This window comes from Castor canadensis, chromosome 13 (assembly GCF_047511655.1).
Source record: "Castor canadensis chromosome 13, mCasCan1.hap1v2, whole genome shotgun sequence".
In the NCBI taxonomy this organism is placed as follows: domain Eukaryota; kingdom Metazoa; phylum Chordata; class Mammalia; order Rodentia; family Castoridae; genus Castor; species Castor canadensis.
The window spans coordinates 41,086,102-41,100,659 of record NC_133398.1 but is presented as its reverse complement, the minus strand read 5'-3'; positions in this window follow the sequence as shown (position 1 = coordinate 41,100,659).

Sequence of the window (14,558 nt, the reverse complement as noted above, 5' to 3'; positions counted from 1 at the left end):
ACTTGGATTTCATCTCACCCCAGTTAGAATGACCATAATCAAGGGCAATGACTACAATAAATGCTGGCAAGGATGCAGTGAACTCTTACACTTTGATGGTGGAAATGCAAATTAGTACAACCACTGTGGAAAGCAGTATGGAGATTCCTCAAAAAGACAAAACATGTAAATGCCATATGACCCAGTGATACCACTCCTGGTTATCTATCCAAAAGAATATAAGTCAGGATTCCATAGAGACACCCATACACCGATGTTCATTGCAGCACTATTCACAATAGCCAAGCTATGGAAACAACCCAGATATCCTACAACTCATTAATGTATCAAGAAAATGTGGAATATATATACAATGTAGTATTACTCAGCCATAAGGAATAATAACATGTGGTTTGAAGGTAAATGGATCCAACTGGAGCTCAGAAATACAAATGCTGCATGTTTTCTCTTATATGTGGAAGATAGGTCCAAAGATAAACATATACACAAAAATAGGCATGAACAGATGTAGACATGTTTGTAATAGTGGAACTATTCTATGGAACTTGGGGAAAGAGGGAAAAGAAAAGAGAATGACAGAGTATCAGTAATGTCACATAACAAGATATAAAGGTAGAGGATATAAGGATGTGTATTGAAACCTGTTGAAAAATGGGGAGTGGGAGATAAAGGAGTAAGGGAGAGTAATGGAAGGGGTTGAATGGACCAAAGTTAAGTATACCCACAGTGGGCATACATTGAAACACCCCTTTGGACATCAACTTAAATATTAATAATGAAAACAGGACTGTAAAAGTAGATACAGTATGGGCTGGTACTAGTGGGCAGGGGAAGGGTGAATGAAGAACATTAAGATAACAGTATAATGGTAGATGGACATCATATACCCGTATGAAACATAACTATGAAACCTCTTCCAATTTCTTTAAGTGGGGCAGGGAGGTGGTAAGGGAAGAGACAATGGGGGTAATGTAATGTACAATATAAGTCTAATCAGAATTGTCACTGTGAATCCCCCCACATAATAAATACATCCTAATTAAAAATTTATTTAAAAATGACTTCAGAGAAGGAGCTCATGAAATTCACTAAGTGAATGTTAATGTTTAATACTAATAAATAATCCTATAGAGAAATCAGATTTCTTGAGTTCCAAAGGAGAATGGTGGACAGGGTGAATTCAAGTATGATATAGTGTAAGAACTTTTATTAATGCTCCACCCAGTACAATAATAAAAAAAGAATACACTTAATAAAACAAAAAGAAACAAAATGTGCAGCTTTAACAAAAAAAAAAAGATATAACAACCAAAAAGAAATAGAAAATTATAGTCCAAACACAGGAAAAGGTAACCAATAGAAACTTTGGGGAAGTTTTAGTGATGGAATTCACAGCTGTCTTCCCACCAAAATTCATGTAGGACAGAAGTCAGTAGAATGACATATTCAAAATTATGAAAGGAAAAGAATTTCACCTAAGACATCTCTACCCAAGAAACTACCCTTCAAAAATGAAGGCAAAATTCAGATTCCCCCAGAAAAACAAAGCAAAATTGAAGAATTCTTCAATAGCAAGCCTTTCCCAAAAGAAATACTAAAGGGATTTTATAGTGGAAGGACACAATACAATAACTAAAATCAAAAAGAAATAGAGTAAAACTAAAGGCAGCAACAAATATAAATTTCGAGACAGTAACTACATAGTTTTGTTTGTAATTCCTTATTTATCTCTTATACAAAAGATAACTTCATAAAGCAATAACCATAAAATTATTGATGGGTTTGTAATGCATAAATGTAATTGAAAAAACTCAAAGAGGAAGAGCAAGGAAAATTATATTAAAGCATTTTATACATACTATGAAAGTTGTTATAAATTTGAGATTGTTTTAAATTAAGATATTAATTATAATACTCAGGGCAGCCCATAAAAATATCCAAAAATGTGGTTAAAATCAAGGGAATCAAAATAGCATAGAAAAGGTACATATTTTACATAAAAAGGCAATAATGAAAAATTAGTAGAATGAAAATTATGAGATAAAAACTGCTTGTCTAATTTAAATGATGCTATTTTGCTAATTACATTAAAAGCTCAAGGAATAGAATCTTCTAATTGAATGAAACTTGCAAAATAGACAAAAATTATGATCTACTTATCCACAGTTTAATACCCTAATAAGTTAAAAGTAAAAGAATAAAAATATTACATGCAAACATTATCCAAAAGTGACCTGGAATTGTTATACTACTGTCATTCTATTAATTTTCTGTTGTTATAACAAACAAATGAGTCTCCAACCACTGTGCCTTTTGCTTAAACTTCTCTGAGCTCCATGCCAGATCCAGTCTCTCTCCACAACCACCTCTCCTGACCATCTCCCAGAAAGTCTCCCAAGACTGCCTGAACCATGATTGTTCCTTGTGTTCTAGCCTCTAGAGTAACTCAGTCTCAAATAATAGGTCCTCTCTCAAGATGGTGTTTTGCTATATAGCCTTCCAAGATAAGAGGAGCAACAAAATGTCTTTCTTCATCAAGGCTCGCCTTCCACACCTGTCTAGTAACTATCTCACTAATCCTTGCACTGGGTTTAAGGCTTGTAGGAAGAATGGGCTTATCTTGAAGTTAGAATTGCCAATGTGTTGCCAGGGCCTCCTGGCTTAATTTGTGATTAAATCATCATCTTCCTTTGACCCTCCTGGGGAGCTAGGGATCAACTTGTAACTGTTCACTGTCTCTATTTCTCCATACTTTTTTTCTGTTCTGCCACTTATTTCATGATTCCCAATGCTCTTTTTATCTTTCCCCCTTGAGAACATAGTCTTCCCATGTTACCTGACTCTTCTCATTCATGGAGTCAAAATAGTGGATGTCATTTTCCGCCTCTATCCCCCACTTTCCATAATGTATAGAAAACTCAACCAGGCCAAAGACCAATAAGGAAATGGAGTACTTGAAAGATAAAGTAAGCCAAATAGATATAACAAGTATTTGTGGGAAATTCTGCCCAGTGACATATAATATAACACACATTATTTTCAAATGAACATGGAACATTCTTTAGGTGGACCATATGCTAGACCACCAACAAGCATCTATAGACTTACACATATTGAAATCCAACAATGTTTCTATTTTTCCCATGAAATAATAATATTAGAAAAAAGCAGCAAAAGGATATTTGGGAAGTAACAAGTATGTGGAAATTAAACAGACTCCCCACAAAGAATAAATTTATCAAACATAAATCCAAATGGAAATTAGAAAATACTTTGAGATGAATAAAAATTAAAACTTCACATCACAAAACATTAGATGCATCTTAAGCAGTATTCTGGCAGAAATTTATTATCATCAATATCTATACAAAAAAATAAATGCCTCCAATCAATAACAAAACCCTTCACTTTATTAATTTAGACAAAAGGGCAAATTAAACCTAAAGAAAGAAGGAAAGAAGAAAGAAGGATATTATGAAAATTAGAATGGAAATAAATGCAGTAGAAACAGGAAAACAATAGCAAAAATCAATAAACCCAAAGTTAGTTCTGTTGAAATGCCAACAAAATTGACAAAAGCTTAGAACACTGATTATGAAAAAAGAACAGAATAAGCAAAGTATTAAATCAGGGTGAAATATAAGATAATTTGTGGTAATATATCATAAATTTTATAAAATATGGAAAGATTATAAGTAATATGAAAAACTCTATCTAGTGCAAGAAATTAGATTAGTTACATGAAGTAAATAAAGTCCTAAAAAGACAAACTACTAATCCAAGGAAAAAATATAAAATCTGCTTAGAACCATAACATTAAACAGAGTGAATTCATAATGTAAAAAAAGAATTCATGTATATAATAGCCATCATTAACAACACCACCAACAACAGGCGTTGGCGAGGATGTGGGGAAAAAGGAACCCTCTTACACTGTTGGTGGAACATAAATTAGTACAACCACTCTGGAAAAAAATTTGGAGGCTACTTAAAAAGCTAAACATTGATCTACTATATGATCCAGCAATACCACTCTTGGGGATATACCCAAAAGACTGTGACACAGGTTACTCCAGAGGCACCTGCACACCCATGTTTACTGTGGCACTATTCACAATAGCCAAGTTATGGAAACAGCCAAGATGCCTCACCACTGACGAATGGATTAAGAAAATGTGGTATCTATACACAATGGAATTTTATGTAGCCATGAAGAAGAACGAAATATTGTCATTCGCTGGTAAATGGATGGAATTGGAGAACATCATTCTGAATGAGGTTAGCCTGGCCCAAAAGACCAAAAATCGTATGTTCTCCCTTATATGTGGACATTAGATCAAGGGCAAACACAACAAGGAAATTGGACTTTGAGCACATAATAAAAGCGAGAGCACACAAGGGAGGGATGAGGATAGGTAAGACACCTAAAAAAATAGCTAGCATTTGTTGCCCTTAATGCAGAGAAACTAAAGCAGATACCTTAAAAGCAGCCGAGGCCAATAGGAAAAGGGGACCAGGAACTAGAGAAAAGGTTAGATCAAGAAGAATTAACCTAGAAGATAACACACATGCACAGGAAACCAATGCAAGTCAACTCACTGTATAGCTATCCTTATCTCAACTAGCAAAAACCCTTGTTCCTTCCTATTTTTGCTTATACTCTCTCTTCAACAAAATTAGAGATAAGGGGTGGGGGTAGGGGGGAGAAATGACCCAAGCCTTGTATGCACATATGAATAATAAAACAATTTAAAAAAGCTTCATTCTTAAATTCTTAACCAAATAAATAAGAATTATCACCAATACATCAAAAATGCTTTTAAGATATATGTAAAGAATGAGATAGGGACACCTCCCAACTCTTTCATTGAGATCAGGATTGTACTATTATCAGAACTAGTCAAATAGCATTAGAAGAAACAAAACTGAAAATCAATATTTCTGATGAATGTTGAAACACAAAATCCTCAGAATAGTAATAAACTGAATCTATCAAAATATAAAACAAATTGTACAGCATGGCCAAGTGGGAATTACTTCATCAATGAAAGGTTGGTTTGACACCTGAAAATCAACCAATGTAATACACCATATTAATAAGCTAAAGGGTACACCCCACATAAGCACCACAGTAAATACTGTGGAAAACATTTGATGAAACTCAATACAATTTCATAATTAAAGAAAAAAAGCACTCAACAAGCTAGGAAAGCAGGGAACTTCCTCAACATAATAAAGTATATCAATGAGAAACCCATGGTTAATATATTTAATGGTAAAGCTAAATGATTCTCCTTAAGATCAGGAATAAAAAGTGACAAATGCTTTCACTCTTTCTACTCAGCATTACACTGGATTTTCTACTAGAGTTTACTTGGTCAAGCAAAAGAAAGAAATGACATCTAGACTGAAAAGGAAGATGGTGGGCCAGACATAGTGGTACATACCTGTAATCCCAGCTTCTTGGAGGCAAACATTGGGAGGATCATGGTTTGATGCCAGCCAGTGCAAAAATTTAATGAGAACCCATCTCAACAAACAGCCTGGGTATGTGGTATGTGCCTATAATCCTATCTCCATGGGAGGCTGTAGGTAGAAGGGTCATAGTTCAAGACCAGTTCCATAGAAAAAAACACAAGACTCTACACAAAAAAATCACTAAAGTGAAAAAAAAAAGTTTTGGGGAAGTGGCTCAAGTAGCAGAGCATCTGCTTAGTAAATGTGAGGCCCTGATTTCCAAGCCCAGTACCTCCAGAAAAAGAAAAGAAAAAGAAAAAGGAAGATGGTATTTGCAAATGGTTCTTACACTTCACACACACACACACACACACACACACACACACTTTGAAAAATAAAGAGGTCCAGCAAAATTGTGGAATGTGAAATCAATAAACAAAAGAAATTGCAGGGCCATGTGTGCTGGCATGTACCTGTACTCCCAGTTACTTGAGAGGCAGACACTGGGAGGATTATGGTTCCAGGCCCATGCAGACAAAAAGCTAGCAAGAATCCCTTCTTAACAAAGACACTGGTTATAATGGTATGCACCTGTAGTCCCAACTATAGGGGAGGCAGAAGTAGGAGGATCGTGATAGGAGGGCTGCCCAGATAAAAATGCAAGAAACTACCTGAAAAATAACTTAAAAGCAAAAGAAATAGGGGCATGGCTTACAAGGGCAAGGCCCAGAGTTCAAACCCCAGTACTTCCACCTCCAAAACAACTTTATTTCTATATACTAGCAATAACTTGTGTAAACTAGTATAAACAATCTTGTTAATAATAGCATCAAATTGAATAAATTACCTAGGAACAAATGTAATGAAAGAAGTGCAAAACTTGTGCACTATGGAAAAATATTATTTTAAATTAATAATTAAATAAACTAATCAAATATTTATTATAAAGTAATTAATTCGTAATTAAATAATTAAAGTAATTAAATATGCCTTAAATAAATGGAAAGATTTTTCACATTCATAAACTGGATGACTTAGTAATGTTACAACGGCAATTTCCCCAACTAATCTGAAGCTTCATTTCAAATGCTGTCAAAATCCCAGGCAGTGTTTTCTAGAAACTGAGAATTTATAATATAATTTCTATGAAAAAGCAAGGGCTGCTGAGAGGCTAAAACAATCTTTAAAAACAAATCAAGCAAAACAAGAAGACTCACATTTCTCTATTTTAAACTTACCCTGCTGGGCACCAGTGGCTCACACCTGTAATCCTAGCTACTCAGGAGGCAGAAATTAGGAGAACTGTGGTTCAAAGCCAGCCCTGGGCAAATAGTTTGCAAGACTCTACCTCAAAAAAAAAAAAATCACAAAAAAATTGATGAAGGACTGGCTTAAGTGATAGAGCGTCTGCCTAGCAAACCTGAGTTTAAACCCCAGTACCACCAAAAAAAAAAAAAAATAGAAAGAAAAAGACTTACCATGAAGGTACAGGAATGAAGAGTATGTGGTATTGACCTGAGAGTAAATACATAGATGAATATTTATGAGATGTATTTAGGATTAGTTACTGTATACATGGTGGCAAGCCAATTCAATATATAAAGCATACTTCTCTCTGACTGAGTAACTTAGTAGTTACTAAAAAAGATTTAATTTGGATTCCTAGATCAAACTGCAAGCTGGAGACAGATAGGAAAGCCACTGATATAAATTACAGTCCACTGCAAGAGAAGAGCAAAGTCCAGCTTGAAGACAGCCTGCCAGAGTGAATGAATTCTCCCCAACCCTGACATTTTCTTTGACTCAGTCCTCAAATAATAGAATTAGACTTACCCATGCTGTGGAGGGCAATCTGATCTCAAGGTCATTGCTTCCAACATAATCTAGTCCAGAGACAGCTCCACAGACACAGGGAGAACATGTTTAAACAAATATCTGAGCAAATAGCTGGTTGCCTAGTTGAAATGACATAAAATTAACCATCACAATAAATACTTGGATGAACAAATGTATATAGAAAATAGTGAATGAACAAATTAATATTTGTCAAATGTAATCGGACACAATTTCAAACAGCCTATGATACACAAAGAAGAATATTTGTAGTAAGCAAAAGAAAAATGCTATCACTATATCTGCACAAAGTCCCTATGGAGATCTTTTGGGCGAGGGAATGGACAGCATGGTAGGGTAGCTGTCTTCATGGAAAATAGGAAGGAGTAATTCATCATCAGTAAGCCAGTAGGCCCTGAACACAAGAACCCTCCAAAACTTATGCATCCAACCATCACGCACATTTTCACGCAGGTAAAGCAGCTCAGGAGCGTAGACCTTTTGTCCTCAACATCCTGAGGTCTAAGGCCGAGAGGCAAGGAAAGGAATTCCACCAAAAATAACCTTTTCTATATTGTTATATCTCTAAATAAAACTAAGAGCATAAATAATGATTCTGAGTCATAAACTATTTCTTGACAACCACAGGCTTAGACACAATGTATTGTTTGTATTTAACACAACTGAAATTATATGACATCAGTTCATGTGGAGATAATAAGGAAAAGAATAGGAGGTCTAAAGTAGTATTTCTTATACTATGAAGGCTTTTATATTACATTAATATGTACACATATTCTTATATAAATACAGTTCAATCATATTCCTAAATTTCTCAAAATCTAGGATAAAGAAAGTAAAAAAAAATCCAAGTAGAATGAACAAGGAGGTACTTTTTGCATTGTGAATTGTAGTTAAGATTTAAATAATGCTTTAGTGTTAAGCAAAGGCATATTGGATGTGCCAAATCAATGGTTGTTCAGTTCTTTGAGATTAATTGTTATTGCTATTTCTGTTTCTTTGAGGTTGTTGGGATAAACCAATGTGGCTGATGTAGATGATATTAAGTGTGGAGGTCCCCTCTGGCACACATGTCACATCAGGACTGCTGCTCTAGGTGAGTCTACCCTATAGAATTTTCGTTCTATTTCTGTGAGTAAGTAAATTGGGTTTAAACTTGGACAATTTGATGTAGAAAATTAAATTTTATCATTAACTATTTTAAAGGGAAAGATAAATGCTGAAGATTCCAAAGACAATTTTCAAGTTCAGAAGGAAAGAATGAATGAATTTGGTAAAGTGAATACATGGCCTCTGCCCTCACTCTATTCAAATTGAGTTCCTGAGGACAGAGAGTATCAAGCAGGAGGGGTTTGCATTATCAGCTGCTTTTATTGCAGTGGAAAACAGCCTTTCCAGCATGGCAAGGTTGATCTTTCTTTTACTCAGCAGTGCCCACCATGTCTTATTTGTGTGTGAGATGATCACATGCCCTTTTATCAGGCATTCTTGGGAGGAAAATAAAAGTGCAGATGTGGGACTTGACTAGATTTGTACGCTGGTGAGACCTTTGACTGACTCTGAAAATCTCTTTTCTTCCTCACTTGGGAACGAATAAAAAGCAATCATATATCTGATTATTGGTTTGTGGTTAGAGTCCTAATGTCTTCTCCTCAAAGAAGCAATAAGGGTATGCTTTTACCATACTTTCCCCAGTATATATCTTCAGGAATTTAGCTACTGTGGAAGCTATTCCAAGTTATACTGCATTTTTACTATAAGTATATGCCCTTATTCTAATCATTCTTCATAAACAGTATAAGAAAAAATTAATGGCTGAGTACAGTGACTATCTCCTGTAATCCTAGCTACTTGGGAGGCAGAGATCAGGAGAATCATAGTTTGAGGCCCACCTGGCCAAAAAGTTAATGAGACCCCCTCCGCCCATCCCAAACAACAACAAAAAAGCTGGATATGGTGGAGCACTCCTCTCTTTACAGGAATGAGGGGAGCTTAAAGTTCAGGCCAGCCCAAGCAAAAGCATGAAACCCTATCTCAAAAATATCCAAGGGCATGGCTGAGGGCATGGCTCAAGTGGTAAAGCACCACCCTAGCAATCTTGGGACCTTGAGTTCAAAACCAGAATGCCACCAAAAATAATTACTATAGTTCAACAACCAGAAAAATTCTGTTATATACATATCATATGAGCTATCTTTGATTGAGAACACATGCCTGAGAATGCCATACTCTGTGATTCAGTCCATGGGTCCCAGAATCAGACAGAAACCTGGCTCTACCACTCTGGGGAACCAAGGTTTTCTATGTGTCCAGATCATCATTTATTTAGTTGTGATATAATAAATGTATGATATAAAATATGGATCAATAATCATACAATAATATTTTTAGCCTACCTTTATTGTAAAGAGTGCTACAATGACAAGTTCTGTACTGCCTGTCTAGTTTCTGAAAGATGTAACTTGGCAATTTCTTGACTCAAGAAATTCTGTGCCTCCTGGGGCTCTTTGATGGGCAGCTTGAGATGTTCAGAAGAACTACCTGGATGGGGAAATTAAGGGACTATGAGCTGTCTTTGACATGGCGGATGGAATCCAATGAACAAATGTTTCCTCCTCTTTTTTCTGGGGCAGATGGTTATGGAATATATTTCATAAGGCCTCCTAAATGACTGAATGAGATCACATGCCTAGTCATCCATAGTAGTGGTCAGCTAAATAATATAATCTTTTATTGGCCCTCCAAGACAAGAGATTGTTTTTCTCTTACCAAAAAAAAAAAAAAGGGATCAATTACAGCAACAAAGACTTCACTCAATGTCTTAAATATCAGGTAAAACAAGTATTCCTAAATTTAGCACATAATATCATGGAATTCAGATTTAGGCGGACTGTATAATTCTAGTTTTGTGACATGGAACAATATACTTGTTTCCTGGTTGAAAAATGAGAAGGATGGGCAACGTTACCTCAATTACCCTTCCCAGTGCTTCTTCACTGTGGATTTTATCCTCAGAAGACAATAATCTCCATCTTTTCATAGCTTTCCTATAAATCACCTATAAAATATAATTACATATAAAATATTATTTATAAAATTTCCCTCCCTAAAAGAACATACAATGGAAATTATTAGAAACATTTTAGAATTCAAATTGTAATATAATTAGAAGGTATTTATCAAACATAAAATACCAATATATTTATTTTACATCTAATTGAGGATATAAAGAAATTAATGTTAAAATTATTTAAATAAGTATCTGCTTCACAACTAGTTATTTAGATTAAAGCATTTTGAGATTCAGTGTGGTTGATTATTCTTCAAAGCCATGGTTTGCAGCTATCTCCCTTTCATTGTTTACTTACAACCTTAGTACTTGATCTTAAGATCTTTTTAAGATGAGGGAGACAACACAAGCGTTTGTGAGCCAAGCACTGCTCAGTTACCTTAGGATCCAGTGTCCATGTATCTAGACTCCAGTGACCTTCTGTATCAACTTTGATTTTTGCCACTAGCCCTGTGAAGAACTTTGAGCAAATGCTTTCTTTCCGGTTTACCTTAAACTGTGTTTAACTGAATTCAAAACCACAATCTTACCCTGTCATACACACAAAGAAAAGGAAGCAGTGGTGTCTTTGTGATTTATCAGGATTAGAAAAAATAAAAAATAGTTGACAGTTATAAAAGTTCATTTTGATAAATCCTTTGCATTTGCATAATTTCTCCACTTTGTTATGATATACGATGGTAAAAGGCCTCTGAGCTGCCAATGAAATTACTAAAAATACATTCTCCTGCCCTGTACTTTTACTATAATTCTAACTTTTAACTTCATGATGAAGTACACAAAATTAAATTTATCTTATAATTGAAATACAAATAGCACCCAAAAAGGTTGCTATTAATTTGAACAGTTGTATTTCAATCTTTAATGTTTAAGTTAAGGAAAATATAATAAATTAAACAGCAGGAAAAGATTAAAATTGATTCCAAGAATCTAATGAGATAATGATTGCAAAACACCTTATGCTCTGCAAAATTTCTTGCTCTTTATAGTACTCTCTGTCAATGTAAAACCTTAATTTACAAAATAATTTCCTTACAGCTAAACAATTGGCTTCTTAGCTACTTAAAAATACTTATTTTATTTTAAATATTATATATAGCCATATAATAGATTATTAAGGGTATTCAGTGACCATTGCATAGGCATAAGCAATCCAGTAAAACACCATGGTCTATCCCTTGGACTATTGAGATAACTCCTGTTTCTCTTGCCCTCACTATTCATCTCATCACAGCCCAAATTAGTCTCCATATTACACCCAGAGTAGTCGTCCAAAGCCATATGTCAGACATATTATTGTCATGTTTAATGTCCTTGCATAAATTCCCACAGACTAGGATAAAATCCAGGCTCCCTTTTGTCACTTGTAAACAATCTCCCCATGTCCAACTCTCAGGTAGAAACCTCTGTTTTACTTTTTCCCAACCTCACAGAGTCATGCCAGCCATTGTTGCCTCAGACCCTAGGAAAAGCTGGGGTATTAGTGCTTTCTGTAAGGTAGAACAATAACCAGTCCTTGGGGATTTCTTCAGAAACCCTTCTGCCTCACCAACTCTGTAAAAACACACTTCAATTCTCCACTTCTCCAAGCCTTTCAGAACCATGCCAACCACAGCTGATCCAGGAATCTGGACTATGTCAGTTTCTTCAGTGCTTTGTGTAAGGCTGAGAAGAAACCTCTCTTCGGGGAGCTCACTTAAAGGTGGGGACATTGACGTCATGTTCTGTTCCTCCCTCTCTCCTGGGGAAAACTGAGATTTCTACCATCTTCACGTCTTGCAGTGCCATACTGGCCACAGCAAGATGTCCATCCTCTAGCTACCCCAGGTGTCCAGACGATGCTAGTTCATTCATTTGTTCATGTGAAGCAAGACAGAAGCCAGCTCCTTGGAGAGCAAATTGAAAGGCCAGACACATTGGACATTCACTCCATTCCCTGAACAAAACACAGGGAAGAGTCACGATCCCTTTGGTATTGAGCTGTGCCAGTTGTAGGCAGGGGCAGATACAAGAAAAGTAAAATTGCTTTACTCAGCAGTCTTAGCGTGGCTGACATCAGAACAGTATATGAAAATAAAATAAATTCATGTAAATGAAATTAATTGCTTAAAGTATTTAATCCATACTAAAGAACTAATTAGTAAGGTTATTTAGTGGTTTTTTTTTGCAAGAGAATGACGTTTGTATAACCACAATGGCAAAGAATCAATCTTATTTTGTACAGACTACTTTGGCTCAGATTAAAAACTAAAAGAAATGAAAAAGGCTAATTTTTAGAAATTATTCAGCAAGAAATCATTGCCACTTGAAAATCAGGGAATAGATAGTGAGGTTCAAACTTTGATCAAGTTTAAGATTATGTGTGCACCTCATTTCCAATAAATCCTTCTAAACAATGAAGGAAATGAAAAGTTAAGAAAAAAACATGGACATATTCAAAACCAAGGCAAAATCTCCTTTTTATCATAAATCAACAGCACAATAGTGAAAAAGACTAAAGGCTCTGTAATCCTTTCTGGGGACCAGCCAACATGCTGGGAATTTTGCTAGATGGGATTGGGACCAGCCTTAAGTCTTGAATCTCAAAAAAGAAGAAATAGAGTTGGGCTCCTTCAGTTACAAAGGGATCCTAAAAATTCTTCCTTTTGTATATGGGCTTGGGCTTATTTAAACTTTATGCCCAGGTTTCTAGGACTCTGAGTATTAGAGTCAGATGTCCCTGGGCTCAAATCCTCATATGACCCCCATCTCTTCCCACATGCTAATTTAGTTAACCATAATGAACTTTATTTTCTTTATTCTACATTTGAGACAATACTAATTGCCTTTGTGGGATATTGTGATGATTATGTGAATGGAATGGCCATTTTAAAGGGGATGGGTCAAGTTCTCCATTGACCCTTAGCTATATTTGTGAAAATGAGCATGTTAAGTATTCTGGCCTTAAGTAGTTCACACATTTCTTTATACACTATAGATATGCAAAATTTTGTAGATTATTAAAAGTATTGTCCTAGGGCAATTTTAAATTTATTATTTTCTAAAAAACAAACTCATGTGTGTATGTATATGTGTGTGTGTGTGTGTGTGTGTGTGTAAGAGAGAGAGAGAGAGAGAGAGAGAGAGAGAGAGAGGAGATAAGAGATAAGGAGGGAAGGGGAGAGGGAGAAAATGAAAGAGATATTTTTCTCTAAAATGTTCATCTTGTGAACTGGGCATCTGTTTAACTTTAACACTTCTTTGTTGACATAGACTGCAGTTGTCACTGCAAGGCACATTTATCATCTGTTTTTGTTTGAAGCTTCATATTTTTCTCTGGTGTGAATCCTATTTATTATTATCTTGTAAGAAGCATGAATATGAAACGTTGGCAAAACCTCCCACCTGAACTTGTCAAAAATGTGAAATTACTAAGGTTGTATTTTCTCCTAAAGACAGTAACTTAAAAATATTTATCATTGTCACTCCATAAGTTAATGTATATTTAATGTATGGCAATGAATGAGGAGATTTTTTAGCATGTACAGAAGAGTGTGTCAGAAAACTACAGTGTACATAAAATATCCCACATTATTCAAAAACATTTTCATAATATAAGAAAACATTTTTATTATATTTTGGATTTTCAATTAATTCTACCCAATTAGAAAGTTAAGACTAGGGAATATGTAATTCTTGGATAAAATTGAAATTTTTTCTCTGAACTCTCCCTTCTGCTAGAGGCGTTTCATATATATATTTCAGAGGAACGTCCAATATCAAAGCCAGAATCAGAGGCGTTAGTGGCAGTTCAGAGAATAGTTCTATGAAAGAAAGCTTTAGACTTGAGCCCCATCAATTACTACCCACCCCGCATACACTGGCAATTACTGAGTGTCTTCGGAAAAATTGATAAATCTAGGTTCCAATTTAGTTACCTGTAAAATAGACAGGAAAAAGCCTTTCCAGAGACCAAGGAATAAATGAAATAGATTTTTGCATATTTAGAACTTAGTGTATTATCAATAAGTGTCATTGGTAATAATACTATTATTGACTCTTACATAGTAATTGAGAATTAAAAGTCTCATCTTATGAAGCTAAGTATTTCATTTAGATCTGGGAGAAATACTAATGTTTTTGTCTCTTCATGGTTTATTTTATTTTCCAGACACCCTTCCTTATTATATAGACTCAG